At 38.4% G+C, this 16,179-nt stretch overlaps 1 pseudogene; it reads right to left on the bottom strand.

Moving 5' to 3' along the window:
• Positions 1-7,679: 7,679 nt before the first annotated feature.
• Positions 7,680-10,396, bottom strand: LOC102405362 (annotated as a pseudogene).
• Positions 10,397-16,179: the final 5,783 nt, after the last annotated feature.

The raw sequence follows: 16,179 nt of genomic DNA, 5'->3' as shown, positions 1-16,179 counted from the left end.
TAGTTATCTATATTATATATAGTAGTAGTGTGTACATATTAATCCCAGTCTCCCAATTTATCATACTCCCCCTTATCCCACCTGGTAACCGTAAGTTTGTTTTCTATATCTGTGATTCTATTTCTGTTTTTTAGAGTATGTTCATTTGTACTTTATTTTTAGATTCCATACGTAAGGAGTATCATATGATATTTGTCTTTCTCTGCTTGTCTTACTTAAATTAGTATGATAATCTCTAGATCCATCCATATTGCTGCAAGTGGCATAATTTCATTCTTTTTAATGGGTGAGTAATATTCCATTGTTTCTATCTATCTATATACACCACATCTTCTTTATTCATTCTTCTGTCAATGGACATTTAGTTTGCTTTCATATCTTGGCTATTGTAAACAGTGTTGCAGCGAACACATGTAAGAGAGATCAAGCATTATTTGTTTTTCTCTGTCTGATCTATTCCACTTAGCATAATGCCCTTAAGGTCTCTCTATGTTGTTGCAAATGACAACATTTTCTTCTTTTTTATGGCTAAATAGTTATATATATTTTCTTAATTCATTCATCTGTTAGAGGATGCTTAGGTTGTTTCCATATCTTGGCTATTGTAAATAATGCTGCAATGAATGTGGGGGCACAGGCACCTTTTCAAGTTAGTGTTTTTATTTTCTTCAAATAAATACCCAGAAGTGGAATTGATAGATCATTTTATTTTTAAATTTTTGAGGAAACTCTATACTGTTTTTCATAGTGGCTGAATATAAATTGGCTTGCTCTGAATGGCTTGCCACCCCAAACCGAAAAGCTCTAAATTGCAATAAAACAGGCACTTCTATCAGTGTCATTCAACCATCCCAACCCCCCAAACTTCTTCACTGGAGAGGCTTTGGCTACCTTATCTTGTTATTTTTGGAGTCCCTGAATCAGTCATTGTTCATGGGTTTCTGCTACAAAAAACTGCCTTCTCTGGCTGCACATTTCACAACCTTAGGATGGCAACTGCTGGCTGTATAGTGGATCTTTCTTGTAATAAGTGCTTTTACAAATCCTGAACCTTTGACTCTGCACCCAGTTGTTCATTATGCCTTGGGTCTTTGAAGCACCACCCCACAAACTTGGCATGGCCACAGAGGCCTCATTATTCAAATGAAAATGCTACTTAGAGAGCCAAACCCGGGCCTTCTGGCAAATCTCACCCACAGGAGGAAATGATTTCCATGTCCTCAATCCTTTGCTAGATGCAGTGATGCCTGAAGAAGTCACCCCTTCCCCATATCCATTGGTCATTTGGGGAGCCTCTTGGGATTAACTGAGTGATCAGGAAATGGAATTTGTATGCTTTATAGATTCAGCACCAACATCACACAGGATGAAGCCCACTGAAAATCTTCTGCACTGGGACATCCCTAATCAAAGGTGGGACCCAGGGGACAGCACAGTCATTTTATTTATTTTTTATTTATTTTAATTGGAGGCTAATTACTTTGCAATATTGTAGTGGTTTTTGCCATACATTGACATGAATCAGCCATGGGTGTACATGTGTTCCCCATCCTGAAACCCCCTCCCACCTCCCTCCCCATCCCATCCCCCCTGGGTCATCCCAGTGCACCACAGCACAGTCATTTTAATACTGGAGGACGTGATGGCCAACAATTGGCCCCTTCACATTTTTATAGACTCTTGGTCTGTTGCCGACCATGTGGTCACATGGTCTGGCTAATGCAGCAACAACAGTCCCTTGTTGAAGTTGTTTCACACTCTCTTTTTTGGGTAAAGAACTCCAGGGATTTCTTGCATCACAGATACCCAAAATGCAAATCAAGGTCACATACTAAAATTCAATTTTCAGAGCCTCATTACAATACACAGGCTGATAGAATTAGCTTGGATTTCTGAAACACACACTGGTACAGTCTCAGATCTGATGCCATTATTCTCTTCCTGGTGGGCCCATGAAATGCCAGTCCATAGTATGGCCTCTGCTTTCAAGGCCTGAGAAGAATTAAAGGGACTTCCCTTTTCCAGTGGGAACATAAGATAACACAGTGACTAACCCATGTATCTTATGAGGGAAAACGTGCCCCTGCCTATATAATGGAAGATTATCTCCTTGGGGGATGGCCCTTAGCCAGTGGCAAATAGATTTATGAGGCCACTGACTCCCTCTGCTGTTAGTTACTATTCTTGGATCATGGTAGACACTTGGAAATAGTATTCCCCTCTCCTTCCAGACATGCTACCATTGAAGCCACAATACCAGACCTCAATGAGGCTCTTCTTATACTTTTACTAAAATGAACTAAAGCTCTTCTTGGTAGTTTGTCAAGAGACTATGCTAGAAAATGCATGAATTAATGAATGATCTCAAGGGAGCCTGACCCAGAACAATGTTGCTCAACACATTTCTTTGTTCTACTGATGATAAGAATTGTCTCTCTGATATTCAGCACAAATTGAGTATCTTTCCCCACTTTGTTAGCCTAAATGTTGAAGCCATTTAGGTCATCAGAGTCTAAACTGATGGTGACCACAGTCCTTGAGACTTCAGATTCTGCCCCTGCTTCAGCATGGTTGCTATCCTGTGGTCCATTGCATCTTGGCCCGACTTGTTGCTGCTGCCAGCTCTCAAAATCTGTATACTGCTGTTCACTATTTAGCTCTCAGTTCTCTAAGACCTGCTGAGAAGAAAATTATCCTTGTTCTAATACTCACATGCTGGTGATCATGTACTGGAGACCCTTGCTGATTTGCTACCTCCTGGGGGTGTGCTTTGCATCGATCGCTGAAGAAGGCTTTCTTATCTCTTCTTGCTATTCTTTGGAACTCTGCATTCAGATGCTTATGTCTTTCCCTTTCTCCTTTGCTTTTCACTTCTCTTCTTTTCACAGCTATTTGAAAGGCCTCCCCAGACAGCCATTTTGCTTTTTTGCATTTCTTTTCCATGGGGATGGTCTTGATCCCTGTCTCCTGTACAATGTCACGAACCTCGGTCCATAGTAAATCAGGCACTCTATCTATCAGATCTAGGCCCTTAAATCTATTTCTCACTTCCACTGTATAATCATAAAGGGATTTGATTTAGGACATACCTGAATGGTCTAGTGGTTTTCCCTACTTTCTTCAATTTCAGTCTGAATTTGGCAATAAGGAGTTTATGGTCTGAGCCACAGTCAGCTCCTGGTCTTGTTTTTGCTGACTGTATAGAGCTTATCCATCTTTGGCTGCAAAGAATATAATCAATCTGATTCTGGTGTTGACCATCTGGTGATGTCCATGTATAGAGTCTTCTCTTGTGTTGTTGGAAGAGGGGGTTTGTTATGACCAGTGCATTTTCTTGGCAAAATTCTATTAATCTTTGCTCTGCTTCATTCCGTATTCTAAGGCCAAATTTGCCTGTTACTCCAGGTGTTTCTTGATTTCCTACTTTTGCATTCCAGTCCCCTATAATGAAAAGGACATCTTTTTTGGGTGTTAGTTCTAAAAGGTCTTGTAGGTCTTCATAGAACCGTTTAACTTCAGCTTCTTCAGCATTACTGGTTGGGGCATAGACTTGGATTACTGTGATATTGAATGGTTTGCCTTGGAAACGAATAGAGATCATTCTGTCGTTTTTGAGATTGCATCCAAGTACTGCATTTTGGACTCTTTTGTTGACCATGATGGCTACTCCATTTCTTCTGAGGGATTCCTGCCCGCAGTAGTAGATATAATGGTCATCTGAGTTAAATTCACCCATTCCAGTCCATTTTAGTTCGCTGATTCCTAGAATGTCAACATTCACTCTTGCCATCTCTTGTTTGACTACTTCCAATTTGCCTTGATTCATGGGCCTGACATTCCAGGTTCTTATGTAATATTGCTCTTTACAGCATCAGACCTTGCTTCTATCACCAGTCACATCCACAGCTGGGTATTGCTATCCAAAGAATAGCAAGAAGAAATAAGAAAGCCTTCTTCAGCGATCAATGCAAAGAAATAGAGGAAAACAACAGAACGGGAAAGACTAGAGATCTTTTCAAGAAAATTAGAGATACCATGGGAACATTTCATGCAAAGATGGGCTTGATAAAGGACAGAAATGGTATGGATCTAACAGAAGTGGAAGATATTAAGAAGAGATGGCAAGAATACACAGAAGAACTGTACAAAAAAAATCTTCACGACCCAGACAATCACCATGGTGTGATCACTCATCTAGAGCCAGACATCCTGGAATGTGAAGTTGAGTGGGCCTTAGAAAACATCACTACAAACAAAGCTAATGGAGGTGATGGAATTCCAGTTGAGCTATTCCAAATCCTGAAAGATGATGCTGTGAAAGTGCTGCACTCAATATGCCAGCAAATTTGGAAAACTCAGCAGTGGCCACAGGACTGGAAAAGGTCAGTTTTCATTCCAACCCCAAAGAAAGGCATTGCCAAAGAATGCTCAAACTACTGCACAATTGCACTCATCTCACACACTAGTAAAGTAATGCTCCAAATTCTCCAAGCCAGGCTTTAGCAATATGTGAACTGTGAACTTCCTGATGTTCAAGCTGGTTTTAGAAAAGGCAGAGGAACCAGAGATCAAATTGCCAACATTTGCTGGATCATCAAGAAAGCAAGAGAGTTCCAGAAAAACATCTATTTCTGCTTTATTGACTATGCCAAAGCCTTTGACTGTGTGGATCACAATAAACTGTGGGAAATTCTGAAAGAGATGGGAATACCAGACCACCTGATCTGCCTCTTGAGATTTTGTATGCAGGTCAGGAAGCAACACTTAGAACTGGACATGAAACAACAAACTGGTTTCAAATAGTAAAAGGAGTATGCAAGGCTGTATATTGTCACCCTGCTTATTTAATTTATATGCAGAGTACATCATGAGAAATGCTGGACTGGAAGAAACACAAGCTGGAATCAAGATTGCCTGGAGAAATATCAATAACCTCAGATATGCAGATGACAACACCCTTATGGCAGAAAGTGAAGAGGAACTCAAAAGCCTCTTGATGAAAGTGAAAGTGGACAGTGAAAAAGTTGGCCTAAAGCTCAGTATTCAGAAAACAAAGATCATGGCATCCGGTCCCATCACTTCATGGGAAATAGATAGGGAAACGGTGGAAACAGTGTCAGACTTTATTTTTCTGGGCTCCAAAATCACGGCCAATGGTGACTGCAGCCATGAAATTAAAAGACACTTACTCCTTGGAAGGAAAGTTATGACCAACCTAGATAGCATATTCAAAAGCAGAGACATTACTTTGCCAACAAAGGTTCGTCTAATCAAGGTTATGGTTTTTCCTGTGGTCATGTATGGATATGAGAGTTGGACTGTGAAGAAGGCTGAGTGACGAAGAATTGATGCTTTTGAACTATGGTGTTGGAGAAGACTCTTGAGAGTCCCTTGGAGTGCAGGGAGATCCAACCAGTCCATTCTGAAGGAGATCAGCCCTGGGGTTTCTTTGGAAGGAATGATGCTAAAGCTGAAACTCCAGTACTTTGGCCACCTCATGCGAAGAGTTGACTCACTGGAAAAGACTCTGATGCTGGGAGGGATTGGGGGCAGGAGGAGAAGGGGACGATAGAGGATGAGATGGCTGGATGGCATCACTGACTCAATGGACGTGAGTCTGAGTGAACTCCGGGAGTTGGTGATGGACAGGGAGGCCTGGCGTGCTGCGATTCATGGGGTCGCAAATAGTTGGACACGACTGAGCGACTGATCTGATCTGATTTGATCTGAGACAATTAAAAAAGCTGTTCAAGAAAATGATGTAATTGTATGGTACCACTTGTATTTATTGAAGAAGGAAATGGCAACCCACTCCAGTATTCTTGCCTGGAAAATTCCATAGACAGAGGAGCCTGGCGGGCTACAGTCCATGGGGTTGCAAAAGAATTGGACATGACTGAGTGATGGAGCTAATTTCTTTAAAATGTTCAAAATCTCCCACCTGTGCATTTAAAATACAATTGATGTATAACATAGGGATCTATACCCAGTGGTAGGTGACAACCTAGAAGGGTGGGATGGGCGTGGAGGGGAGGAAGATTCAAGAGGCAGGGGACATATGTATACTTATGGCTGGTTAATGTTGTTGTATGGCAGAAATCAACTATCCTCCAATTAGAAATAAATTTAAAAAACACAATTGAGGAAGCTTTTCAGAAGAAATCATAAGACACTAATTCTAAGGAAAATATCAAACAGCACAGATGGTGGATTATTATTATGAAAAGAGGCACAGTGGAATGCTTCCACTTGCCAGGCAAGTAGATTTAAGATTTTTCTTGTTCTCATTATTTCCTTCAGTGTCTACCTTGCATGTCTAAAACTTTAATTTCTTTTTAAATTAGGTATGACAGTCTTTTCCTTCTCTACATGACCTCTAGTTGTCTGGCATCACTAGATTGAAATAATTTTGAACTTCACTTATAAAACTTTGAAAGTATAGTGAACCTTTTTAACACTGCCAATTCAACTGTTTTGCTTCCACTTTTGACAATTTTTAAGCCTATAATTTCTGACTTCCAGGGGGACGTTTTACTTCCTTTTCTATAATATCTCTTTATTTCCTTTCTCCCTTCTTTCCTGTCTCCTTCCCTTCTTCTCTTTCCACTGTCTCCTTCCTCTTCCTCCTCTTTCATCTCCCTGATGGCTACCCTTGGCAGACTTTATTTCAGAATATCCTTGATTAGAAACTATTTTTCAGACTGTTTCCTAAGTCTGTGCTCTTCAATCACTCTGAGATAAAAGCCAGACATTTATGTCCAAACCTCACTTGTTCCTTGGATAGCTTGCTCAAATTTACCTTTAAATTAATCTTACATTTCACATGTCCTAAAGTTGAGTCCATTGGCACACTGATAAACAAATACTTCTCATACATTTATTTTTTCATCTGTGTTTCAAAACAAACTTGATTAAATATAACTTGTGAGTATTAAGCTGACACATGTTTTCCTCTTGAATCCTTCATTTGACTTATGGCTTTATCAACCATGCAGTCTTCCAAGCTGGAAAACTTTCTCATCTCTGTCCACTACATTGCTTGAATTGAGATTGTAATTGTGACCTTTCTCTCTATCTTATGGACCATAATGAAACCTTTACTGTTGTTTGCTTGAATGCTATTCTTGAGTAATTGCTTGTCACTCATCTTGTATGTAAAAGTTAATTTATTCACTGCTTTATTATATTCCTCATAAAGCAAAATTGATATATTACTGTCTTATAATTTCTCTTGGCTCAGCAATACTTAGTTAACTCTTAAATGTGCAATAAATATCTTCACTACTGGGCTCCTACCATTCATTCTAAATTAATCTCCTACTGTTCCCATTATACACCATTTTTGCCTCTCAAATGTCTCATAAGTGAGAAATCAAATGTCTCAAAAGACAGAAATCATAATATCAAGAGCAAAGTTGTCTCAAATCATTTTTTATGGCATCTCATTTATTTCTTTGTAATAGCATTTATTAAGTTTCATTATAATTTATATGCTTTTATATCTCTCTCTGATACTGGCCTGGAGGTTCTTAGAAATTTGGGAGCTATGTTTCTTGTATTTCTATTCTCAGTGCCCAGAATATCCCTTGAAATATAGTCAACACTTATTAGATATGTATTAACTCAATTATTTGTTAATTTTACTAATTAAAATAATACATTATGATTATTAAAATTTTGTAATTTTTTTTTACGGTGTTCTTAAAAGCTTGATTCACCTGCTGATTCCTTAGGGTATAAATAAAGGGGTTCAACAAAGGACTAACTGAAGTCATGAGCAGAGATATTTCCTTGTCGAAATTCCCTCCTTTTTTGGTGATGGGTTCATGTATAAAAGATGCAGCTGCCATAAGAGAGTGAGATGACAATCATGTGGGAGGAACAGTGGCAGAAGCCTTTGTCCTTTGCTGGGCAGAAGTAATCCTCAGAATGGTCCTGATAATATATGTATAAGAAAGTGTCACCAGCAAAAGAGTAGCCACCAGAGTCAAAACAGCTAAGAAGATGACTATTAATTCTAAAAGGCTTGTGTCTGAGCAGGCAACCTCTAGGAGGGGTCTATAGTCACAATAATATTGATTCAGAACATTGGAGGCACAGAAACCCATCTGGCTTATCAGGATAATTGGTGGCAAGATAGCCAGGGCTCCCCCTAGCCAGGAGCAGAACACAAGTTGTATGCAGCCTCTGCTGCTCATGATGGTCAGGTAATGCAGGGGTTTGTAGATGGCCACATAGTGGACATAGGACATAGAAGTCAGGAGGTAAAACTCTGTTGCCCCAAGGAGTATAGCAAAAAGATACTGAGTCAGGCAGCCAGCAAAGCTGATGACTTTATTTCCTGTTGTCAAGCTGGTCAGAAGCTTGGGAATAAAAATGGATGTGAAAGAAACTTCTAAGAAGGAGAAATTCCAGAGGAAGAAACACATGGGAGTCTTGAGGTGAGGGGCTACCAGAGTGAGTATGATGATAGTCAAATTTCCTAAGATGCTTAGCAAGTAGGCGAGGAACAGAAAGATGAATATCACCACCTGGATTCATGTTGATTTGTGAGGCCCAACAGAATAAACTCAGTAAATGTGGTTTGGTTTTCATTGTTGACCTTCAGTAGATCTAAAGGGAAAAGGGAAGGTCAGTGATGAAAACTGGAGTTTCTCAGGCTAGGACAAATGAAGTTAATTGGAACCAACAGAATCAGGTCATATTATCAAGTCTTCATCCAAATTGGCCCAAAGTGGCATCCCACTGGACTAGGGATGGCTCATTGAGACCCAGGGTTCCTGTGTAAGTGGCTTCATTCATAAAGCTCTTTTTTGGCAAGTGAATATTTTAATGGATCAATATTTTCACATTAAAACATGAATAAAATTGATTAAACACAAAAAATGATCTAAAATACACACAGGAATGATGTGCATAGAGAATTCATATAATGGAGTAAAAACATCAAAACATAAAATACTGTTTCAATTAATAAAGCTTTTGTCATTTCTCCTATTCCTGGGTTCTTAACACAGACATGTCACACAAGAATGACTCTGTCTGTATCTGTCCTTACTTATAAAATATTCATAAGTTTCCTACATTTAAATAATTTTATCAGATTTTAGTTCTCTATGTCTTTTTTACTTCTATGTTCTTGGTATAAATTTTTCTCTTTGTTCTTCTTTTCTCTTCTTTTTGTGTTCCCCTTCATACACTACCTGATGCTTCATCATATATGTAGCTGACCCTCATCTCTTTCACAGTCTAGTTGCCTGGTTTCCTCTTTAAAGTAACCTGTGGAAATTCTCCCAGTACAGGCAACGCTATAAACCCCAGATCCAAAGCTGTTTGTTTTTGCTATCTTCCTGAATTTTTTTTGGATGAATGTCTATTTGGCTTTTAAGATTATGAGACTGTTTCAGGATGCTATCATTTTATACCATAAGTTTTTTCCTATGTCCAGGCTTCTGCCATCACTAAATTGTATTGATATGCATTAAGCCTTATGCTTTTTTTTTTCCAGTTTACTTCTTTTTTTTTTTTAATTTTATCTTATTTTTAAACTTTACATAACTGTATTAGTTTTGCCAAATATCAAAATGAATCCGCCACAGGTATACATTATGGGCTTCCCTGTTGGCTCAGATGGCAAAGAATTTGCCTGTAATACAAGGGACCTGGGTTTGATCCCTGGGTCAGAAAGATCCCCTGGAAAAGGGAATGGCAACCCACTCTAATATTCTTGCCTGGAGAATTCCATGGACAGAGGAAACTGGCAGGCTACAGTCCATGGTGTTTGCAAAGATTTGGACATGATTGAGTGACTAACACTTTCACTTTTCATTTACACTTCATTGCCAGAGTCTTCTGGGCACTGATCTGGCATACAAGTGGGGAGAGAGATATTGTGGTGGTCATAGGACATAGCTCCCAGAATGGATTTTGCTCAAAGTTTTGAAGACTGCTGAATGGTATCTAGGAATAGAGGCTGGTTATAAATCTCAAAAATATGTGTTTCCACTGTTCTTAGAGCACAGAAATGAGGAAATTAATGCCAGTATTATTGGTTATAGTTTTTCTTTGTAGATATACTGGTAATCACTAAGGAAGGCAAACTTGATAGTTACAGATTTTTGCACCTGTAGCCTTATTTGATTAAAAATATTCTTGTGGCAAAGGACATTTTAAGGGATCCTTTAATCAACCTGTATGGTTAGTTAGAAAAGTCATATACTTTCAGACATCACTGATATCCCATGATGGCCATACATGAATATTGAGAGACCAGGTAAGGTGAAACCTGAATCTGGTTTTCTCAGATCTGGATCTTATTTCCCTGGTTGTACTCACCTGAAATTTTTAACAGTGGCTTTACATTTTCTTCCAGAATTTCACGATGGTAAAATTTCATGGTCTATGTCCACTAATGATTCCATCAGTGATTTTGGAAACTAGAAACATAAAGGGTTTATACTGGGGAGGAGGGAGGAGGGTTCAGGATGGGGAACACATGTATACCTGTGGTGGATTCATTTTGATATATGGCAAAACCAATACAATATTGTAAAGTTAAAAAAAAAACAACAAAAAAAATCAACCACCAACAACAAAAATAAATAAAATAAAGCTTGGTGATGTAACCATGAAAAAAAAAAAAGGCTTATACTGTTCACAGTTTGAATGACTGTGGTGGTCTGTTTACCTGGTTGATACTAAAAGATGAATCAAAGGTGAGATTCACATATGAGTCTACAAAGAGCAAAAAATTAGCATAATTTATTTGTATTGTCTTGCCTTATCCTTCCATGCTCTTTCATGGAAGTACTCAAACTTATAAGGCTTAACTACATAGTAAGAGAATTATTTTCTCTATTACTTCAAATAATTCAAATTAGTTTAAACTTCAGTTCTTGAGAGACAGAAGGGTCTACTTAAGGTCTACTTAAGGGTTCTACTTAACAGGGGCAAAATAGCATACCAAAAAACTGTAAAAAGTAGCAGTGATAGGATTAAAAGGGGGACTGATCATACTGAAAATACCCTCAATTTTCTGATCTGTGATAAATTATGTTGCTCTCCTTAGAAGCCAAGATATGGACTTCTTTGCAGATCCTGTGTTATCAACAGTGACCCAGGTTTTATCTGTCCTTTTAGAGAATGCACATGGGGATCAATTTCCATAAGAAGCTAAAGGTGCCCTGTGGACTCAAGTTCAGAGGTGTTAATGAGCATCAGTTGTTGACACCTTTGTGAGCAAGTTGTGGACACATATTTGAGAGAAGAAGGGCCAAGGAGACTATGTTAAAAGTACAATGAGAGTATCAAATTATCACACTGTACATCTTAAAGTTACTCAATATTACATGTCAATTATATTTCAATATATTTGGGAAAAAAGACCAAAAAAAAAAAAAAAAAAGGTACAGTGAGAGAGTCAGCTACAGCCTAAGAATCTGAGAGAGAAGATGAGAGTAATGAGGTGAGGCGTTTGAAGATGGCTAGAAAAATTACCACTTGGTTATCACTGAAACATGCTACCACATTGGTGACACAACTTGAGGGTCATTGAAGAGCCCCACATTCTGAAAATACTTTGTGAGTCATTTTTCTAAAATAAGCACCATTAGGGGCTCTTTCATTTGTAGGAGTGTGAGTGGCCCTGTACAGTACTTCTAAATTCATTAGAAATTAAGCCATGTCTCAAATTATGATTGTCATTCATTCACCACCTACCCCCAAATATAATCAAATATTATCTTATTTTCTGTCCATTTTTTTCTTCTTGTTCATCTTTTTGATATTATAAGATATTATAAGAATGAAGTACAAAGATTATACTCAAAAAGGAAAAAAAACATATGCTGTGATAAACTTCATTTTGGATAATTGTTTGTGTTCTCAGAGATTTCAAAAGATAAAAAATCAATGGCAATACTAACACCACAAACATTAATAGCAAGGCCAAGGGGAAAATTATGAATAACTGTGCTATTAAGTGATCTCTACTTTTTTTAAGCAGGGGGTGAGTCTGTTACATGGATTAACTTCTTCAATTATTTCAGAAATTTTTTGAATCTGGATTTATTTGTATCTCCATTTATATATGAGAAAATTTCAACAAATTAAATTTCTTACATTTACAATTTTATTACTTTATGGATCCTTAAACAATATAGCTTTGTGTTGCCTGTTTTCAACCTTTATAAAAATGGAATTACATTGCATGTATTCCTTCGTGTCTCACTTCTTTTGTTCAGTTTTATGCATACAGTTCATTTGTGTTGCTGCTGATAGCTGTGACTCATTCATTTGCATTATAATATTCCATTGTATCGGAGAAGGTAATGGCACCCCACTCCAGTGCTCTTGCCTGGAAAATCCCATGGATGGGGGAGCCTGGTGGGCTACAGTGCATGGGGTCGCAAAGAGTTGGACAAGACTGAGCGACTTCACTTTCACTTTTCACTTTCCTGCATTGGAGAAGGAAATGGCAACCCACTCCAGTGTTCTTGCCTGGAGAATCCCAGGGAAGGGGGAGCCTGGTGGGCTGCCATCTATGGGGTTGCACAGAGCTGGACACGACTGAAGCGACTTAGCAGCAGCAGCAGCATTCCATTGTATGAATCTGCCACCATTCATTCATTTAGTTAGCAGGGATTTATTTTTCATTTTGGAAACACTATGAAATGCACAGTTCTACTGACACATGTATTCCACAAGTGGAATTGCTCGCTTATTGGGTATGTATTATTTCAACTTTAATAGTAATGCTGAATTGATTTCAAAGTGGTTGAATTGTTTACAATATCCAATTGCTCTCTGTTCCATAGCTTCCTTACTTGGACTTCAGATTGTCCACATTTACCTATCTCATTATGTCATGTTGAACTCATGTGATCTTAATTTGTTTTTCCATGATTGTTAGTATAGGTGAAGAATTTTCTATAGCAATATTAGCCATTTATATTTCTCTTTTTTGAAGTCATTTTTCCAGTCTCTTGCTCACTTTTTTTCCATTGGGCTATCTGTCTTTTCTCTATTGATATGTTGGAATTCTTTATATATTCTGAAGATAAATACTTTTTGGATTATATGAGTTGCAGATATCTTACTATTTTATGCTCTGTTAATGATTTTCATTTGTGAACAGATTCTTAATTTTAATGCAGTCAAATTTATCAATTTAAAAATTTATCAATTTTTTTGTTGTACCTAAGTTAAGAAAAATTTTCCCTAACCCACTGATATGAAAATATTCTTCTATATAATCTTCTTTAATTTTTTGACTTTCAGGTTTATGTCTATAATTCATTTGAAATTGATTTCTTCTGTAATTGATATCCAATTTCACTTTTTCCCATATAGACATCAAATATTCCCAGAGTTGTTTGCTGTTAAGACTGTCCTTTTCCATTTTAGTGACAACTTTATCATAAATTAAGGGTTCACATATATATGAGTCAGTTTCTAAGTTCAATTATCTTCCATTGGTCTATTTGTCTATTTCTACAACAATAATATGCTGTCTTAATTAACTAGGGTTTCCCTGATAGTTCAGCTGGTAAGGAATCCGCCCAAAATGCTGGAGACCTGGGTTCAATCCTTGGGTTGGGAAGATCCCCTGGAGAAGGGAAAGGCTACCCACTCCAGTATTCTGGCCTAGAGAATTCCATGGACTGGATTGCAAAGAGCTGGACATGACTGAGCAACTTTCACTTTTTCACTTTAGAATAATTAGTGATCTCTGAAAATTTCATTTTGTTATCCTTCTTTTAGAGTGTGTCATTATTTTTTATCCTTTGTAACTTGGCAGAAATTTTGCCTATCAAGTATTACAAAAAAATCTATGAAATCCTTACTGAGGTTGCATTATACCTATAGTAAACTTGTGAAAATACAGCCAGTTATTTGAATCTTTAAAATATCTGCAAATAGAATGTTATCTTTTTCTCCAATAAATCTTGCATATATTCATTCACCACTATTTGATTTGTAAATGATGTCTTATTTTAGTTTCATATTCTACTGGTTTGTTTTTGACATATAGACAATACAACTGATTTTTGTATGTTGATGTTATACACAGTAACTTTAAATTGAAACCAAAGTATGGAATATAATACTATTTTATTGTTGATTTTTAAATATTTATTACTGTTAATTTTATTCTTGAATGTACACTGAGGTATTCAAGATCAGAGGCAGATTTCTTATTATTTACCTCTCAGGTCAGGTCAGTTCAGTTCAGTCACTCATTTGTGTCCTACTTCTTGTGACCCCATGAACCACAGCATGCCAGGCCTCCCTGTTCATCACCAACTCCCAGAGTTTACTCAAACTCATGCCCATTGAGTTGATGATGCCATCCAACCATCTCATCCTCTGTCGTCCCCTTCTCCTGCCTTCAATCTTCCCCAGCATCAGGGTCTTTTCAAATGAGTCAGCTCTTCACATCAGGTGGCCAAAGTATTGGAGTTTCAGCTTCAACATCAGTCCTTCCAATGAATATTCAGGACTAATTTCCTTTAGGATGGACTGGTTGGATCTCCGTGCAGTCCAAGGGACTCTCAAGAGTCGTCTCCAACACCACAGTTCAAAAGCATCAATTTTTCGTCACTCAGCTTTCTTTATAGTCCACTCTCACATCCATACATGACTATTGGAAAAATCATAGCCTTGACTAGACAGATCTTTGTTGGCAAAGTAATGTTTCTACTTTTGAATATGCTGTCTAGGTTGGTCATAACTTTCCTTCCAAGGAGTAAGTGTCTTAATTTCATGGCTGCAGTCACCATCTGCAGTGATTTTGGAGCCCAGAAAAATAAAGTCTGACACTATTTCCACTGTTTCTCCATCTATTTGCCATGAAGTGATGGGACCAGATGCCATGATCTTCGTTTTCTGAATATTGGGCTTTAAGCCAACTTTTTCACTCTTCTCTTTCACTTATATCAAGAGGCTCTTTAGTTCTTCTTCACTTTCTTCCATAAGGGTGGTGTCATCTGCATATCTGAGGTTATTGATACTTCTCCCAGGAATCTTGATTCCAGCTTGTGCTTCATCCAGCCCAGCATTTCTTATGATGTATTGTGCATATAAGTTAAATAAGCAGGGTGACATCATACAGCCTTGATGTACTCCTTTTTCTATTTGGAACCAGTCAGTTGTTCCATGTCCAGTTCTAACTGTTGCTTCCTGATCTGCTTTTTTACCTCTCAGTAAATAAATATGGGGCTTTCCTAGTGTTTCAGACAGTAAAGAATCCCCCTGCAATGCAGAAGACTCCAGTTTGATCCCTGGGTTGGGTTGGGGAGATCCCCTGGAGAAGGTAATGGCAACCCACTCCAGTATTCTTGCCTGGGAAATATCATGGACAGAGGAGACTGTCAGGCTACAGTCCCTGGGGTTGCAAAGAGTTGGGACATGCCTGAGTGACTAACATTTTCAACATTTGGTGAGTAGCTATGTAATCCTCTGATCTTAAGAAAGTGCATCTGATTCAACCTTTATTAGTAAACTTTTATAAGCCCACAGGACAGAGGAACCTGGTGGGCTACAGTCCTTGGGGTCTCAAAGAGTTAGATGCGACTGAGCGACTAACACAAATAAATAATAAGTGTATTAGATCTCCTCACCCTAAGTCTAATCACTGTGGTGACATGATGACAGCCAAGTCAGATATCCTGTGTGAGCAATTCTAAACCCACAGGCAATGCATGCATGCTAAGTCACTTCAGTCGTGTCTGACTCTGTGCGACCCCATGGACTGTAGCCTGCCAGGCTCCTCTGTCCATGGGATTTTCCAGGCAAGAATACTGGAGTGGGTTGCCATGCCCTCCTGCTGGGGAATCTTCCCAACCCAGGGATCAAACTTGCTTCTCCTATATCTCTGGCATTGGCAGGTGGGTTCTTTACCACTAGCGCCACCCGGGAAACCCATAGGCAATAGATGAGGAGAAATAATTCTCTGCTTATAAAGGAAAAGGAGGCAGTTGTCCGCTCCCTTCCAGAAAGGGTCTTCTCTTTAGCCATTTGATAGGTAAATAAAATGTCTCCAGGAGTCAGATAGATCTATGCAGGTCTTAGCTTTTACAATTTAGAGATGGCAGCCAAGTTCCTGAGTTTCCTTCTTCCTTGATGTGTAAAATAATTAGGGGAACGATTCTAGTCTTCCTGAAACCTTGGTGTTTAACC

Source organism: Bubalus bubalis, chromosome 4 (assembly GCF_019923935.1).
Source record: "Bubalus bubalis isolate 160015118507 breed Murrah chromosome 4, NDDB_SH_1, whole genome shotgun sequence".
NCBI classification, from domain to species: Eukaryota; Metazoa; Chordata; class Mammalia; order Artiodactyla; family Bovidae; genus Bubalus; species Bubalus bubalis.
This window is presented reverse-complemented; position numbering and strand designations above follow the sequence as displayed.